Below are 17,923 nucleotides of genomic sequence, written 5' to 3' on the forward strand. Positions count from 1 at the left end.
GCCAAAATGCTCGTACCTTCGCCGAAGCGGCTCGGCAGCAGGACGCCGCCCGCCAAACCTACCTGCAGGACGCTCGCCACACCGCAAATCGTGCGCCTTTTGCTGCAGCGGACCGTGAGTTCGCGAAGCAAACGTGCAACACCTTCTGTGAAGACGCCCGTTTCACTTTCGTGTTCCATCGATTCCTATGAAATAGTGATGGTCCACTTATTTTTTTTTTCAAAGCTGCTCGCCCAGTACTTCTAGGTCACGAACGGCATGAGCATTACCAGCCTGACATAGCATTATCGACAGAAAAGTAGCCAGCGTGAAGTTAAAAAGAACAGAGAAAGAAAGGAAACAAAAAGAAACACAAGCAAGACAGATGACCATTATAGTTTGTAATAAGATACGCCCTAAAGTGAATAAACTATATTGGGAGTGTATAGGAATATTGAACTTGCAGAGCAAAAATACCTCCGAGTGACTCCCATTTTTTTTTCGTCGTTTTGTCCTATTCCCCGATTTCTTTTCAATCTCGGAAAGTGGACGTGGAGTTTTTTTAACTGACTTAGTTAACTTATTGAAGAGGGGGTGGGGAAGGGGGGAGGGTGGTCCACTTTATGGAGGCATTAAAGAGAACCGTCGTGACGCCGTCCGAACTTTACAGATCTGATGGCGCGTTGCCGCCCCGAAAGTAGGTCGCATCACAACAGCTTTCAATTGCTAAGCGTGAGAGTGCTCTTTTTTTTTTTTTTTTATGGACCAGGCTTTAAGGTCGTTGACAGCCCCGTATTGTGCGAAGAACGCCCAACGGTGCCGGGACAGTGAAATAGGTGCTTTCTTGGTCCTGACAGCCAAGCAAGAGTAAGCTCCGCAACGCACCCTATCTACTACAGCGACCGCATCGCAGCCTGCGCTGAGAGCTTATCAAACTCTCATCTCAACGCAGTTCTAGTAGCGCGATGCGTTGAAAATACCCCGACAGATGTTTCACAAGTTGAGAAAGACGGTAGGCGGCAAGTCCTTCCTTCCGCGAACGATTTTTGTTATCTTTTACTGATGTTCCCACCCTCTTTTTGCAGCGGTAGCTGTATGCGTAGCTCTATATTTCTGGCAAAGGTAAAAATGTATAAGCACGAGGAAGCGATGCAGCTCCTACAAAGTGCTGATGCGGACATTGATGAAATAGCGGCAAACTCTCAATTCAATCTTAAAAAGAAAATGCGACCAAACGGTAACCTTTACCTTTGAGGAAGTGTATGCCAGTAAGTTTACTTACGCGGTCTTCCAGTAATGGCTGACGGTACTGAACGTTGTGAGATATCAGCCGCTCAACAGCAGCTGCCTACTGCATGCGCAATGCCACACAGGTTTACATACCATGTTTCTCGTTCGATGCCAAAACGGCTGTGAAGAAATGGCGGTGCCAGCAATAGTATCTCCAAATTTATGTTATATGCTCGAACGCCTGAGTCGATTAGGTACGTGTAAAATTGAGTTTTCAGTACTGGTGGCTTTTCACCGGTCTTATCAAGTCATACAGACGAACTATGTTCTTGTTTTTTTTCTTGTTGGTGGAATAGTGGCGGGGAATAGCGGAAACACAAACATCCGCTTAAGGAACAAGATCAACTGATTCAATCGATAGACATTGCGCAAGCACGAGTAAACAACTCACAGACACTCACGCTTGCAACAGACCCGAACACACTTCAAACACATACATATACACACACACAGATACATAAAGACACACACGTAAACATATACCTCTGTCCTGTGTTAGCAGAATATTTAGTCAAGAAAAAGAAATATTGATCAGGCTATCACGAATCCTGTACAAATGAAAAATAAAAAATAAACGAGGACAAGTATGCGCTCGTGTCTGCATTGTAAATGTACTGGATTTGTTCACTACAGCCAAAGTATTTTCTCGAACACCGTTTAGAGGAGAATAGGCTCGTGGAACGGATGCGAATCCCTCGAAGAACTCGGAAAGAGCTCCAAGAATATAACGACAGTGCCGAGTCGTGCAGGTGTGCTACGCGGCCATTGAATTGCATGGTTCACTCCAAACCCGCTGCTCATGCTTTTCGCACCCGAGCACGGAGCTGAACACAGCGTTCTTCTCACCGGCTGTACTAGCCCTGCGCAGCATTCTACTTCACTTTCATCTTTTTCCGGGGAAAAAGTCCATCAACTTAAATGCCTGAAAGCGCTACGTTTCCTGTTCCAGATAAGGCACCCCATTTGAGAGAGAGATCAAAAAGGATATATATATATATATATATATATATATATACGCGTGTTGATTGAACCGATGGTGGTGAACGCGCATTTATATACCTGTTGATTCGTCGTTACGGTTTCGACGATGGCTGCCATAAGATCTCACAGAAAAGCCCGTTTATCCATCTATTGCCGGAGGGCGCTTCTGAAGCGGCCACTTCTAGAACACTTCTTTCGTAATCATTTATTGCGTGAAAAAAAAAAATCTAAAGACGAAGGTATTGCATGTGCCAAGGTTAAGAGAAGGCCCTTGCGAATGAAGATCTTGCGAATGAGAGTGAAGTTGGATTGCCATTTATACCGCGCGCAGGCACGTCATGTCGTCTCCGATCGTCGACAGAACACGGAGCTTTCGCCGAAGGCCGTACGGTGTGACACATGTATTCCAATAGAAGGACAGGAAACGCAACAGCGAGGAAAAGAGAAACGCGAGGTGAGGATTCGCAAGTGCTGTGCGACGTCTGCGCGCAATGTACAGGAGATTGAGCGCAAAGTGAAACAGTCATAAAGACGAGGAAGTAACGCGGCACGGAACGGTTCGAGCATAAACGCAAGCAATACGGCTCGCCGTTATTTGCATACATTATACACCAGATAAAATGCAGCACCTTTGAAAATTCATGAGGCATCAAGAATAGTAGGCGTAGAAAAACAATATGCCAGAAGATATGAATCGATTCATGAAAAGTCTTTTTTTTTATGTGGCATTTGATTAGTAGTGAAACGAAAAAAAAAAAGATCATTTTTTAAACTTCTTACTGACGCGTTTGAGAAGCAGACGATCGTGGAGTTTGAATAATGCTTTCGTGCAGGAAAAAAAAATGTTCTCGTTGCAGATACTTGCAGTTGCTTACTTTTTTTAAGGCCCTGCAGCAAGAATGTCTGAAGATTATATCTGCGGATAAACTGCAGTTGTGATTGTTTGGTTTCGCAAACAGTGGAATTGTAACGATTACGAACATTTTTCTTGGATCAGTGTAACAACATTAAAACGCACGAATATGGTCATTTGTAATTGTTATTATTTAAGATTTGATTTCACTTGAGCCTTATGCAACAACGCGACGAATAAACCTGGAAATAATGGCTATTATATTTCCGTCTTGTATATGTCCCACCAACAATGGAAAAACGAGGTTTATTCAATACAGAGCCCACATCATTTCTCCACTCTGATGGACATGAATTCAGCGACGCAAACAAACTGCGACGTATATTTTGGGGGCTACTGAATCTTATACGTTATGTTAATGTCGTACAGGTACAGTTCATTAATAGGCTTCGAAATGATACACCTATGCCTCACTATAATGTAGTGTGTTCCGATGTAGCCATTTCTGAAGATGGTGTAGCTACTAACGGAACAACTTTCCCTATAGGAAATGTAACTATGTACAGCAGAATAATACGGAAGTCCCTGAAATTAATTATGGTGCATTTGTGAGAAATGTTGTAATTCCCCGAGTGTAAGCATCATACTTCTTATTTAGCGTCAATTTGTTTAACAAGATACTTGGAAATTTGCAAAACAAACCGAAGCAATGGGTCAACCATCTCTCTTAGTGTGCAATAGAAAGACTAACAATTCTGTAAACTGCGTAAGTTGGAATATCTAGAGTGGTCAAAATTGATACATATGCACCGCATTGAGTCGAACGAATGTTACGCGAACAGTACTTGTGTAAAAAATTGGCATTGCCTTAGCTTGGCTATGCCAGGATATACGTAGCGAAAGCTAAGGCATAGCATGGATAGCCTTGGTTAATCTTGATTGCAAGTCCAAGTTAGTCTCGTTGTCTAGCTATGTTGCGGCGTTTAGCCAGTGGTTCGGCGCGCTGTTCGTCTGTTTCCTGGGCGATTCGTTTCTACTTCATCTCGTTCCGATGCCGATTCCAGGCCTCCTCCTGCTTATCAGAACTGTCGCCGTCCATACTGCCGCATCAACTGTGGTTGCGGCGCACGCGAGCTCTCCTTTTCAATCCTCCGACATGTTATCAGGCATGCGACGCGGCTGGCGAAGCGAGCGGAGGCGAGCGCAATGACGAGGAACTCGGTATGACGTCATACCAAACAGTGGCGGCGGAAATTTAGGCGCGGCGCGGCGCTGCGCAGCGGCGGAACACCTGTGGCTCGGTGCTACTAGTGGCGCATGCGCAGTAGTGACTAGGGAGCGAGAGAGAGAGAGAGAGAGAGAGAGAAATATCCGCGTTGAAGCGCCCGTTGTGGCATCATGTGCCACCTCGGAGCACCGCCGCGGCGAAATCGCAAGTTCGCGGCCAGTAAAGTTCTCGGTTTAAAATCATGCATGCGATTCTATGTCAGCTGTAAACTAAAATCTTTATCCGTGCAGGACGTTCTAACAAAAGCAGTTGACAAAAACTGGAGGACACTTTTAAGCTTCCCCTTTGAGAGTGGAACGCGATATCATTCAAAGATTCCTGTCTGCTTTTCACGCTTCCGGCAACTGCAGCTTATGTAACCGTAATGTTTACCGGCAAACGCTGGCGGCAAACGCTTTACACGAAGGCGAGCTTTCTGGTAGAAACGCGGCCTCTTGCGTGGGATGATTCCGGAGGCAGCGCGCAGCCACGCCAAGAAAATTGCATCATTTTTGGGCTTCTGTTATGGTTTCGCACTTTTAGTATTTAAGTCTGAGAAGATTTAACATAGAAGGCATGCGCTGTAGGTGTTTTGTTTTTTTTTGTGGGCTGTCATTCTCAAAATTTTGAGGAAGAACTTTGTCAAGAATGTAAGACAAGGTATGAGCAACCCGCATATACCGCGATTCATATAGCTAGGCGTGGCATATAGATAAGGCTAAACATATGCGGGAATTTTCGCTCATGGGTAACTCTGCCGATACCGACACCGGATTTTGTGCGACACGGCGCACTTAACGGAAAATTGGGATATCTGTCACTGGTGGACAGTCACGGAATTATACAATTCATGCTGCAAGTGTTTTTAAGTTCATTGATCTCCAGGAATTCTTTAACTAAATTGCGGTCCTAAATCAAACCTTTACTACCGCGATAGGTATAACTTTGTTTTTCCCCTTAAGTCAACAAATCTGTTAATTGTAGTAAGTAATGAGAGTATTCCTGCCTTTCAGCTTTGTTTGAGTAAGAAAATCAGAATTTGATCTTGAGCTGCTCCTAAAAAGTGACAGAAATGAAAATAAATACTTGAAACTTACGATATCCCCAAAATTAAACGATTGTACTGCGACCGAATCGGGAACCTTTTCTACTTTAGGCCGCCGCGCATGGCCTCATTGCACTGTGGAAAAGATTCACTGCGCTGACGTTCTACATGCCTAAATATGCTGCTACGTGCTTAAATACTTCTTTCTTTATTATTTTAAGGCACCTGGTCATCTATAACAGAGAAATCATTGCATCTTCAGTCGGAATTGTGCTGTTTGATTTTATTACAACATTCATATGCAGTCCGATTATTTAACGCGTTTCCTGCACTTATCTTGAGGAAACATTCGGGACTTACTCTTCATTCTAGAAACACGCTCCAGAAAAGAAGACAACTTTTGACTGGGTGCCTAAGTGTTCTAGCTGGGAAAATATGCAAAACAGCCTTTGTTCTCTTTCAGGAGCTTTTCAGTTCATCCTAATCGCCGCAGAATGCGCTCAGTGAAAGCGCACCTTCGACTGACATTTTTATAACGTGAAGTTAGGCGCAATTGTTTCTGCGTGTTCTTGGCGGACGAGGCAAAGACAGATTCGCCCCAGAAAAAGTCGGTACTTCTCTTTGACGTCATCCCCGGCCCTTAGCGCGAGGGGTTGCAAACGTGAGAACTGTTTCAGCTATTCCAAGCGCAGCCACTAGCATTCCTCAGCTCGTGTTCACGCGATGTTTGGAAAAATTCCTGAATAACATCGCAGGAAACACAGGGAGACGGGAGGGGAGGAACCGTTATCTATTTCCCTGGAACAGAGGCGCTGCGGATGCATCATTGCACGGGATCAAGTGAGGTGAAATGCACAGTCCATTTCACTCGGTTCCGCCGCACGTTGTTTTAAGAAAGGTGGTGATAATAAATATAAGGCTGTTGGAATACAGCGTTCAGTAAGCATCTGGCAATGTCCAAGCCGCTGTACAAATGTAGGCTACATATACATTTCACATATTTTAATATTTAGCAAAATAAAGGATCCCAAGGAAAACTAACACGGACGGAAGGCGGAAATACGTAGTTCACTTTGAGCCAACTTTCCCAGCACTGCAAGTTGAAGACACCACTGCATACATTGTTATGTAGATGTTATGCAATCACAATTCCGCGTGTAATAAGATCGTACAGGCAAGTCCCAGACCTATACCAGCCACTCAGGCGAGGCGTAAGGATCACAGCCGCGAATCAAATCAAGTGAAGCGCTCTCCATCTGGTGCGCTCTTCTGTCAGCACCTTAATGCAGACGTCGGCTGTTCTGGTCATCGGTGGGCGTAGTTGCCGCGGCTACGATACGCGGCAGCAGAGAAAGGCGCCGCGCAGTCCGCTCGAGACGCCATCCATACTCAGTGAAACGCGGCGCCGCGAGCAAAGGGTTTTTACTCGTATTCCTGTTCCACTGCTTTAAGACCATGAATATTCACAGAGCCTTCTGTTCCTTGCAGCTCTCATCTCACTGCCGCACACCAGGCACTTTCCTGTCGCTAGCTGTAGCGCTGTGCTAGCTTCAGCTTCGTGCTGCGAGTACAAAAGCACGTTTTCTAGTCACACCACTGCAACTGATTCGCGTCAGCGATACCGTCTGCACTTACCTTGCGCTCGCAGCGTATATTCGTGATACGCCACGCCTTGTGCGCATGCGTCGTCGCCTTTCCGCGGGACCGTGGAGCCGTCAGGCAGAGTGCTATAGAGCGTGTAATCTAATTAACGATAAGGGAAGACTTAGGCTTTTAGACTGCTCGGCATCGCCAACGCATCACGTACCCTAATGCTACGGCGTCATCTGCTAGCCGGAAATCGAAACCGTTTCCGGAATCAGCACAGTCTCTCTAGCGATACCAGCTTCAAAGAAACAGCTGATCTCAATAATAACGAGAAACCATCGCTAATACCTTGTATTCAACGTGAGATAACACTAAGCGATAGCTGGTTTTAACATTTATTTCTGTTATTTGATTTTTTTTTCTCATTGCCACAAGGGACGTGTTAAAAAAAAAAAGACATTAAGTAAACGCATGCAGCCCTGTTTGTTGCAGGTACTGCAGAAGAGAATTTAGCGTGCTCCTTGTCCGTTGTCGACCTGGTCAAATCATCTGGCACATTTGGCTTTGGTTTGGCCTCTCTTAGCATACTGTGCCTAATATCCTTAGTGCCAGGGCACAATCTAAAATAAAGAAATAAAGAAAGGCGAATGTCTGCTATAGACACACTTGTCGATCACTATAGGACACGTTGTAGGTTTGTCACTTGCAGATCCCCAGACCCCAGACACAGTCGACAGCAGGTGTCAGGGCAACCCTAGCCCCTCTCCCTTTTCTTCTTTTTCTCCTTTTACAGACCCTCACCTCTCTTTTCTTCCCTTAAACCCCTTCCCTGTGTAGGGTAGCAAACTGGCCGTGCGTCTGGTTGACCTCCCTGCCTTTCTTTCCTTCCTTTTCTTCTTCCTCCTCCTCCATTTCCACCCGTGAAACGTGGCGAGAAAGCAACCAGATACACGGGACTATAGGGGCACTCGTGTCCCGTCGGAGGAAACCGAATTTGGGGCTTGGAGGAGAGCTCAGGTGTCAGAAGGAAGCGAAGCCGGTGGGTTGTCAGGTGGTGAGCGAGCCACCTAGTCGGCCAGGTTGTCAATCGGATCGCCAATGTGTCCGCGAATCCAGCGCAGGGTAATGGTGAAGTGGGACGACCTGTTTAGCCGACGTATTTGCTGGCAATTTTCGGAATGTCCTTTTTCACTTTCTTTAGTTCCTTGAATGCACCGAGCGAGTTCGTGTGCACGTAGATATTTATTTCTTGTTACGGGCTGTCTGGGCTCATCTTAGAGCTGCTCTGTTGTTAGGCCATCCCACGGTATTCGGCGGTATAATACGCGCGTGCGCGGCGGGCTAGCATGCCACGTGGTAGCACGTAAAGCTACCCCTCTCTACTCCTTTTCGATACGCCACTGGGTTGTCTTCTCAACGTCTGCTGCATCTTCGCCAAATATTTGCAAATGCTGCAGACAAAGTTCTCCTTAATATAAGCATGTGCGAATTAAGAAAGCCATTAATTGTGGGCCTGCTTTCTACAACTTAAGGGCGATTGAGTGTTGTGCTCGCACTACTGCTCCCTCAGGCCCGCGCTTGGTCCAACTACTGGCGCCCCTCTATGAAAACTTTCGGCACATCACCTCCTGCGCAATCTCTAATTCAACGCGGAAATTATTCTTTTTTCTTTTCTCGTCAGGAAGTATACTCGCTGCAACACGCCACGAAAGGATTAACGTCAGTTTCTTTCTCTTTTCTTTCTTTCTTTTCTTTTTTTTTTTGCGTTGAACTCGACTAGCAAATCTAATTTACGCACTCGGCATTGCTAACCTACTGTTTTGTTTCGCTTCTCGCGAATTTCACCGTAGATTTCTTTTTCTCTCTTCGTTTCTACGTTTCGTGTGCCCGATCCTTAACGTTACACGCGACTGCTTAAAATTCAATTTCGAGTATGTGGACGCCATCTCGTATCTAGGCGGTGCTCCATCATGGAGATAATATTTTATTCTCGCTGCCAGTGTTCGAAGAGCTCAGTGGTGACTTTTTTTACTTAAGACACTATTGGATGGCGTCTCTTTTCTATTCTTTACATCCAAACACTTCCGTGGCGTCGTATTGTCGCTTCGCGGCATCTGCTTCCTTTCTTGTTTGTTGCGCCGAGCTAACCCCCCTTCCCTCTTTTTTCCTTTTTTGTTTTGCACTTAACCAAAGCGGCATTCTGCGCAGAAATCCAATTCACCACTTCTTGACTTTAAGCCGTCCATGACGTTTGCCGTGTCACTCTCCGCAATTCATTTCGTTCGGCTTCTCGCTCGCTGAATCGAATTGCATTTTCCGCGGGTTTCTCGGGTTTTCCGGAGACGGACGGCTCGATATTAAAGCTGCTGAGACCAAGGTGGCGTCGTAAGTAAAATTGCGCTTTAAACATGCCGCAACTGGAGTGCGCACCAGGTATTTAAATGAAATCTGTCAGAATGAGAGTGCTGTGCTGAACCCCCGATTACTTTGTTTCTGAATTATGGGCCTATAATTATAGCTTCATAATCGTGTGCAATATTAACCCTCAGTGCAGGCTGAGCTCCTCACGATGCGTATAGTGTTTGCTGAGCTGCGTTCGAGCATAACGTGGCACACGAATGCGATGACAAAGCAACGGTTGAGTGCGTAACCACACGTTTAAACGGAATCCCTAAAGAGCAACAACAGATCAAGCTGTATTGGTGAATTACGCTTCCACTAAACTGCTAATTTGTGGGAGAGGAGACTCCCGATTAACCAGAAACGACGAAAAAATGAAAGTATGGTGTAGCCATGCGATTCGTGCCACTCTTGCATTGAAAGAGAGAGAGAGAGAGAGAGAGCAAGAGACGCGGGGAAAGGCATGTCTCTTCCAAGTTAGAAAAACACGAAAAGAGGCAGAGTATACACGCTGTTGAAGCCGACGAATACATTTCAAGAGTTGCTTTTAGCACTATTTGAAATTAGCACCAAGTATTCTCCCAATCAAGCCATCAGCGGGACTCGGGAAGTATTTTGTTGATTGCTTCGGAACTTTATAATGTCGATTGTTCATCAACTACGGAGTCAGCAGGCCTCTAGTAGCAGTCGCCGACTGCTTGTGAACTTGGCACTGCTTTAATCGCAGGAGCGGTGCCTTTTTCAGCTTTAGCACGCCGGCGTGTATATCTTGGTTTTCGTGCGACTATACAGGGAACGATGCAAACAACGCGTTTCCGCACTGTCCGGCATCTTCGAGAAGTTCAGCTTAACTGCAGCTTTCTTGTCATCGTGATGTCGCGTAACTGCAAGAAAAGAAAAGGTCGAGTGCATAGCCCCCAGCAATTACGCAACGAGGGCATAGGCATACGTTGAACGTGTAGATGTATTTAATTATGATTTCTTCTGAATTCTGCGTATCTCTTATTTGCAAAGGTAAGTTTACGACGACGTAGGTTCGCAGATTTTTTTCGCACGGGTGATATCATCATTCAGTGATAGCTTCGGTATACGGATGCGTCTGCGTAAGATAAAAACGCGTACTATATCTTCATGCGTGCGAGCGATCTGTCCATGCTGTGACATCAACCAGAACCTTTCTTTCCTTGCGCAGAACCAAGGCGTTACTGGTTGGACACTCATAAGGTGCTCGTTCGCATATGATAAGTGCAATATGAAAAGTGCAGTGATATTACTGTCGTCTTGTTTTCATATAAAGTTCATTCATCCTCCTCTGGTAACATGTGCACTTCTATCTGGCCATTTTAGAAACGTGAAAGAAATCAATTTCTCGGCGCTTCCTACATACGCCAATATATTCGCAAGTGCACATAACAGATAAACAAACGAACAAAACACATTCACTGTGAACCAATTTGCGCGATTAAAGGTGCTATCTGCCTAGAAAGCACACCATTACACCCTTTACGGGTGTCAGTTATATGAGCACTTGCACCCTTAAGGATACTTAAAGGTGTAAAGCGGTTTACAGTGCCCAGAACAAAATCTTACGAATAGCGACCATTACCCACAGACGTTCTGCGGATGAAACCATTGCGTCAAAGACGGCCTCCAAATGAAAATGGTTCGCTCTGTGGCGCATCGACAACGCATGCAAATGTGACTATGTGCGTGCGAGATCACGCGCGGATCAGAACCACACGCGCACAAATTCAGCGCCATCGTACAGGGGACAATTAGTCAATCGTATTCATAGCTAGCTCTGATTTACTTCTTGCTCGCTTGTTTGATTGTTTGCCTCGGGCACGTGCTGCCACAGGTGAGTAAGAGATGCAGAAGTAAGCGAGAAGAAGCCCGAGAAGCAAACAAACACTTCACGTTGTCTAATTACTACCTACTGCGCCTAAACTGCACGCTAAATGACAGCAAGGGGAAAATACGAGTATCCACAAGTACCCTGTTGCAACAACTATCTTCGCTATAGTTGCGGTGCACAGCACGACGCACGTAGGCGTTGCATGGCGCATCGCTCTTGCAGCGCATGAGGCAGCCTGTATATAAAGTTCGACTACTATAAGCGCACTTTCCCGCACCATTAGCTCTGATCGAGCGGAAACACGAAAACGAGAAAAAAAAAAAAAAGGCAGACATCGCGTAAGAACGAAATCACCGGCAGGAAATTGATGTTCGTGCACGGCACGCGAGGCGCAAGGTCATTAGAGCAGCGCGCATCCCGAAAACGGCGTCCCGCGGGCTAACAGGTGAGTGCATTACGCGTCCAAGGCCACGCCCCAATGCGGACTTCGCCCCGAGCGCGATGTCCTATCACGCCGGCGCAGTGGGCACGCTTAGTGGCACTGGTTGCGGAGTCGAACCCGCTTTGTATAGGCGAGCCAAAGTTTGCTTCGTCCACTTCACTTCGTTCGCGTCCGTCGTCTTTCTGTCGCGCTGTAGTTAATAGTGAAGGTTCGCTTGAGCCGGTGCGCGCTAGCATTGATGGATGCAGACGCGCGGTTGAAGTCAACAGTTCTTCGGCGACTTCACTTTCGCTCACTTTTCATTCTACGTCAGTAAGAAAAGAGCCGTGCCCCTTTCCATTCTTGCTTTTTTTTTCATTCATAATGGCAACAGCGCGAACAAAACGACGACGGAGTGAAAGGACACAGGATAGAGTGAAAGGAAACGGGACAGCGCTCGTCCTGTGTCCTTTCACTCCGTCGTCGTTTTGTTCGCGCTGTTACCGTTATGAATGTATAAGAACTCGCCCAACTTTCCACATGTTTCTTGCGCCTGATTTCACTCTCAACTTACGCTAGCGTTTCTACGTTAACGAGAATGAAAAGCATCGTGTGCTTAATGAACTTTCTTTCTGCGTTATTTCGAGACTGAGACCTTATTTAGGAAACAAAATTTTTTTTTTTTCAATAGCGCCCTTGCTGCTTTTTGAGCACTTGGCACCTAGCAACACGGCTACTTGCAAACTTTTACTTGCATGTGTAGTGACGCACTCCGCTCTATATATAGACTCTGCTTATGCATCGCACATGACGCCGCACACTGTTCTACTGACTTTGACGCATGTGAACCGACCGGTGACCCAGGCCGCATTCATCACTCCAAAAGACGGAGGGTGGGGAGCGACCGGAGGCCCTTTCCCTAAACTGCGGCTCCAGAAGGGTCACTGCACTCCGCACGGTGCGCGCGCGCGGATTGCATGTCGCGGCCGCCGGTTGGCCACCCCGGCAGCATGCGGTCGCGGCCTGGCTCGGCAAAAGAAAAAAGAGAGCACCGGCCAAATGCATTGCCGTTTCGTAACACTTCTTCCGCGTGCACTTGCAATGCCTCCCCCGGACGAGGCGAAACGAATGCACAGAAACAGGCGTCGCTTCCTTCGTGCGCAATGCTGCCGCTTGCAGCGCCTGTTTTGTATGAAACGAACCACGGCGGGGAACCGTGTCGCATTCCCGGCGCCGCAGAACAGGCAGCGTGGAATTCGCTGAGCAGCCGTGCGTCTTCCCCTCTCCGCCTCTCTAATTGCAGGTTCTGCCGATGCGGCGCAACTTGCCGCCAGCACCGTAGAGCTGCTTTTTCACGCCTCGGGAACCGGAAGCGTGCGCCTATTTGTAGGGACAGAAAACCAGTAGACGTGCAAAAGAAACACAGAGAGAGAACAACCACTCACCAGCAGTCGGCGTCGTCAACGCGTGGTCAACCACCGGCGCCGTCAGAGCCCGCAGCAGCCCGGCGACGCTGGCCACGAGTGGAGCATGAAAGTATGCAGCTATATATCCGCCGGCAGAAACCGTGCAGTGGTTGCACGCAGAGGATGCTGGCGCTCGCTCCTTCCGCTGCTCCTTCGTGTTGTGGCACGAGGAACCGGAGTCGTCGCTTGCTTGCTTTCCCGGATTTGTGGCGCGCGTGCCTTAGCAGCGGGGGACCGTGCTCTTGCAGCGAGCGAGCCGCAGGCTGCGGCGCCAAAGGCACGGCTCTTCCCCAAAATCGGGCAGTAGGGGAAGAAAAGGGTTTCGAGGAGGGAGCGGAGCGCGCTCGCGCGCCGCGCTCTGCCAGCCGCTCGCCGGGATGTCGCGGAGCCGCCGATGCGCAGCGGCCGCGGGAAGAATCGCGGGCCACGGGAAAGAGATAAAAAAAAAATAAAATGAAAGGGAGACCGGGGATCCCAGCGCGGCCTAGCGCCGCCGCTCGCAGGCCCGGGAAGAGCGACGAGGAAAAGGGCACAGTGCGAGCGAAACTGAAAAGCACGGAATGAGGAGGAGAGAGCGGGAAGGCAGCCGGAGACCAGCTAAGGCATGCCCGAGGCGACGGCGGCGCCGCCATTGCTGGTAGGACTCCTACCGAGGAACCGAGCTAGTGACCCAGGCTCGGTGCAGACCCGGGGCGCCATCTGCCGCGCAGCTGGGACACTGATACCCCTTTCCTGCGGTTCAACGTCCCTTCGCATCCATCGGCGTCGAACGGATCACATCTAAGTCACGTGGCGCACTTTTATTCCCGTCTCGGAGCTAAAGCTGCCTTGGCGAACGTCGTTAAGGACGTGCGCGGGCTTAATGTGCAGACATGTCATTTTTTTGAGCCAAGATTGAAAGCGCAGCGCGCCCGGCTCCAGCGCAGCTCCATTCCACTTGGTGTTCACGCCAATTTGTTTTTTTTTTCTCCCTAACTTCGCGCTGATCTCTCTCTCTCTCTGTACGCGTCTCTACCGCCGCCGTTATCCTTCTCCCTTTGTGTTTGCTTACGGCAATCTAGGTTCTCACGCTCATCGGCCAGCAGTATAAATGCGCAGTTATCCCTTTTTCAATAAATTGAAGAAGTCGAAGTACGCAGATTAGGAAGAAGAATGATAGACGAGACAGTCTGCTATGCGTTTAACGTCGAACGTTCCATCGTTGGCAGTTTGAGGGACACATTGCCGGGTTTGAGGTTGTTTTGTCACACTTTGGTTGAGGCGTGAGACGTAAGGACACTGAGTTGAAATGATCAAATACGAGGACACCAAAGCACTTATGAGTTGTGAATGCTAACGCTCCCAGTTAAAAGCCGCTGAGCGGTCCTTCGAGTTATGAATTCCTCGCGGGCAAGCGACCGCGTTGAGACGATTAGCGCATTTAGATTTGTCCTTACAGAGGCGCAGTTAGAACGAATGCGAGAGATCGCACGGACAAAGAAAGCGCGGATAGCACAGGCTTCCGAGAGCGAGAGTAGGGTGACGTGGCGTCGCGGCGACGTCCTCTCCCCTCACGCAGCACTTGGCGCGCTATTGACACAGCAGATGTTCCCTTTCGCCCGTTCTGCTCTGTCGAGGCGCGCTAATGCCGTTGCATCGCAGCCAGTGAAAATTAAGGTAACGCTTCGCGGCTACAAGGTCGAGGTTTTGCCCGCAATAAGCCATTTGACTCTTTAGTATCGAAAAGTAGTTAACCGACGACAACGACGAAGGCAACAAGTGCGATGGCAATAGCAGCGACACGGATGGAATGAATTGATGTATGACGATTTTGAGGACTAATATTCAACAACGATCGAATGGTGACTGTGCGTGTGTGATGTAGAAATAGAAGCATCATGCATACATGAATGTTCCCGCTAAGGTTCTTGCTGATATTTACGAAAATTTTTTACAGAGGCATCATTTTGTAGTACATATAGTTTAATAGCACCGCTTTGGGTATTGCTGCCTGTACTGTGCAGAATAAATTCAATGTGAGTGTCGTCTGCTGCCACGCCACCCAAACGATGCTTATTGTACTGAAAACGAATGGTGGCACCATCTGTAACGGCTACGGTGATGTGTGGGGATGACTGACGGTAATTTCGATTGAACTTCAGTTTCGAACGTGGCGGCGACGGAAGGTCACCTGCCTACTTGATCTAATCAGGTTTTACTACATGTATACAATCTAGCGTACTGCCTATCCATTCTTGAACGTTTTTTAGTCTTCATAAATGCCTATATTTTCATATGGTACAAACTTCCTGTAACGAAATCAATCAATCAATCAATCAATCAATCAATCAATCAATCAATCAATCAATCAATCAATCAATCAATCAATCAATCAATCAATCAATCAATCAATCAATCAATCAATCAATCAATCAATCTCTTCGCTGTTTTCTGTCCCACCAACACTCTAAAGGCCTCTTGCTTATTCCAATTGTTCACCAGCTAATGCTTCCATATCCGCTTTCAATATCATCGCTACTGGGAGGCAGACGTTTCTTCCCGTGCGGGTCTAAAAAAAACCTTCTCAGGTTTTGCGTGCTGAAGACAACATATGATTATGAGGCATGCCGTAGTGAGGGACTCTTGACTAATGTTTAACATCTGGCGTTATTTAACGTGCGTGCAACTTTAGTTACAAGAGCGTTTTTGCATTGCGCTCCCATTGAACCGCTGTCGCTGCCTGCGACCCGGAATCAGAACCGCAGCCTCGCGCACAGTAGCACGATGTCATAGCCAGTAAGCCACCATGGCGGGTCTTTATGGGTCTCGCTGACTATATTGGCATTTCAATACAATGTGCTGGGTCATTTCCTGGTCTTTGCTGCAGCAGACACTCCTTATCCGGTTGCAAATATTTTCTCTGGTATGCTTTGTTCGCCAGGAGCTGAGCCCGCGGGCCTCAAATAGCAAGACACTGCCTTTTTTTGTTATCGTACAGATTTTCCCCTCCTGATTTCTTTCCTGCTTTATTTGTAAATTTTCATGGTCTTTTTGTCTCCATCCCTTGCATCCAATTAACCGTGTCTGTTTCCCCAATTTTCTTTATGATGACTTCTGGCTGTCTGTTTACACTTTCAGTTACCCTGTACTCGGTTGCCAACTTTCGTGACGTCTTCCTCCATTACGGCACAAAGATACAGTACAACAGTAAAGATAAGGCAACCTTAAATCACAATGATACAAAGATTTACGAAGATACCCACAGTGACGAAAACGCAAGATGGCCCAGCCACGCTGTGTTGACTTTTCGCTCTCTTCGGAGCCATCGTCGTTCTCTTCTTCACCTCACCGTAACAAGTTATTTGGAAAAGTTATTCGGCCGTTTCTTTCCATTCATGTTCCTGAGTATTTCCTCAAATTTAATCTTGCTCAGCGCTTCTCTGACTTCAGAGAGGCCAAACCAATGCAACCACGCAATGCCTCATTTGTAGTTTTTTCATGAACACCCAAAGCCAATTGACCCACCAACGTTTTGGTTAACTTGCAACCTCGATGATATCCCTGATTTTAGGCTCAATATCACATTTGCTGAAAATGACACCCGGCGCAGCCGTTGTTGCTGTAAAGTAAAAAAAAAAGAATGAAATAAAATAAATTTCTAAGTTGTGTTGGCGCAGACGACGACCACTTCGAATTTATTGCGGACGAAAATGTTACGTAACGCCTGCACACGTAACACTAAACTAAACTCTCAGCAAAATTCGACCTTCGTGCTTAATTTCAGCGCGAAAGAGCCCGTTGTTTAGCAGACGGATTCAGGTACACACGCCGTTTCTAGTATTGCGATGCTCAGTGCAATGACGTCGGCATGACGACGGCAGGAGAAATACGATGACGACGACATTTCTGTGACTGACATTTAAGGCAGCGATTACGTAGGATACTGAAGACCACACAAAAGTGTGTAAACGTGTCGAGGAGCTTGGGTGTCTCAGAACTGCTTTTCGCAGTCATTTATTTAGTTAAAGAAATGACACTAGCCAGAGTATAGGCTTTTTTTTTCGTTCACTAAAGGAATGTCTCCTTCGTCTGTCATAAGATGCGAATGGCAAGGGGGTTAGCCGGTGACATATGTGGTCTGCCACCCTGCACTGTTGAGAGGCCAACAATGTTTTAAGTTGGAGGAGACAGAAATGTGTAAAGGCTGAGAAGGGAAGTGCAGCACAGAAAGTGAGAGATATAAAGAAACGCACCAACGCACGCATACACTGTCTTCAACAGCGATTGCTGCACCCGAGCAAATGTTCGGAAAAAAGAAAGCAGAAACAAATTTTTCATTCGTCGCGTGGAAAGTGATTTCCGAGTAAGAAAGGCAAATTTGCGGCTGCAAATGCTAAAAGGCTAGAGGGGAAGAACAGTGAGCCGTTACACCGGAATAAAACGGATAAGAAACAGTAAAAAAAAAAAAAAAAAAACGAACACATGAGAGAGTATCACTGCTATCGCTAATACTGATTTGCAGACTGTTCGAAACTTCCTACATATGTGCTTCTCCTGATATCTTTCTGTTACTTGCACTCCGTCTTTCGGTCCCTCCGTAAATCATCAACCTGTCAGTTCTAATCCACACTAGAAGAGATGAAAAGCAAGGATGTAAAAGTAAACCAGGCGAGCGTCTGGTTTGCTGGCGTATATACACAGTGGGTAAGGGGAAGTGTGACTAGAAAGAACAGGAAGAGAGGGAAAGAGTCAGCCCTGCGACTACGGAGGAGTATGCACGGGAAGAATAAAAACGGTCCC

At 47.1% G+C, this 17,923-nt stretch overlaps 1 protein-coding gene across 14 annotated transcripts in view; it reads right to left on the reverse strand.

Moving 5' to 3' along the window:
- Window positions 1-13,830, reverse strand: part of LOC126540634 (coiled-coil domain-containing protein AGAP005037-like) — a 592,903-nt gene extending 579,073 nt beyond the window's left edge. For 2 of the 14 annotated variants that reach the window (XM_055076173.2, XM_055076178.2), the window contains exon 1: window positions 13,124-13,826. The gene's annotated coding sequence lies outside the window, so the exon portion shown is untranslated. Of the gene's footprint in view, window positions 1-13,123 lie in introns of all 14 variants that reach the window. The other 12 variants (XM_055076169.2, XM_055076165.2, XM_055076163.2 and 9 more) reach the window with 10 other exon arrangements.
- Window positions 13,831-17,923: the final 4,093 nt, after the last annotated feature.

The sequence above is a fragment of the Dermacentor andersoni genome, chromosome 2 (genome assembly GCF_023375885.2).
Source record: "Dermacentor andersoni chromosome 2, qqDerAnde1_hic_scaffold, whole genome shotgun sequence".
Taxonomy (NCBI): domain Eukaryota; kingdom Metazoa; phylum Arthropoda; class Arachnida; order Ixodida; family Ixodidae; genus Dermacentor; species Dermacentor andersoni.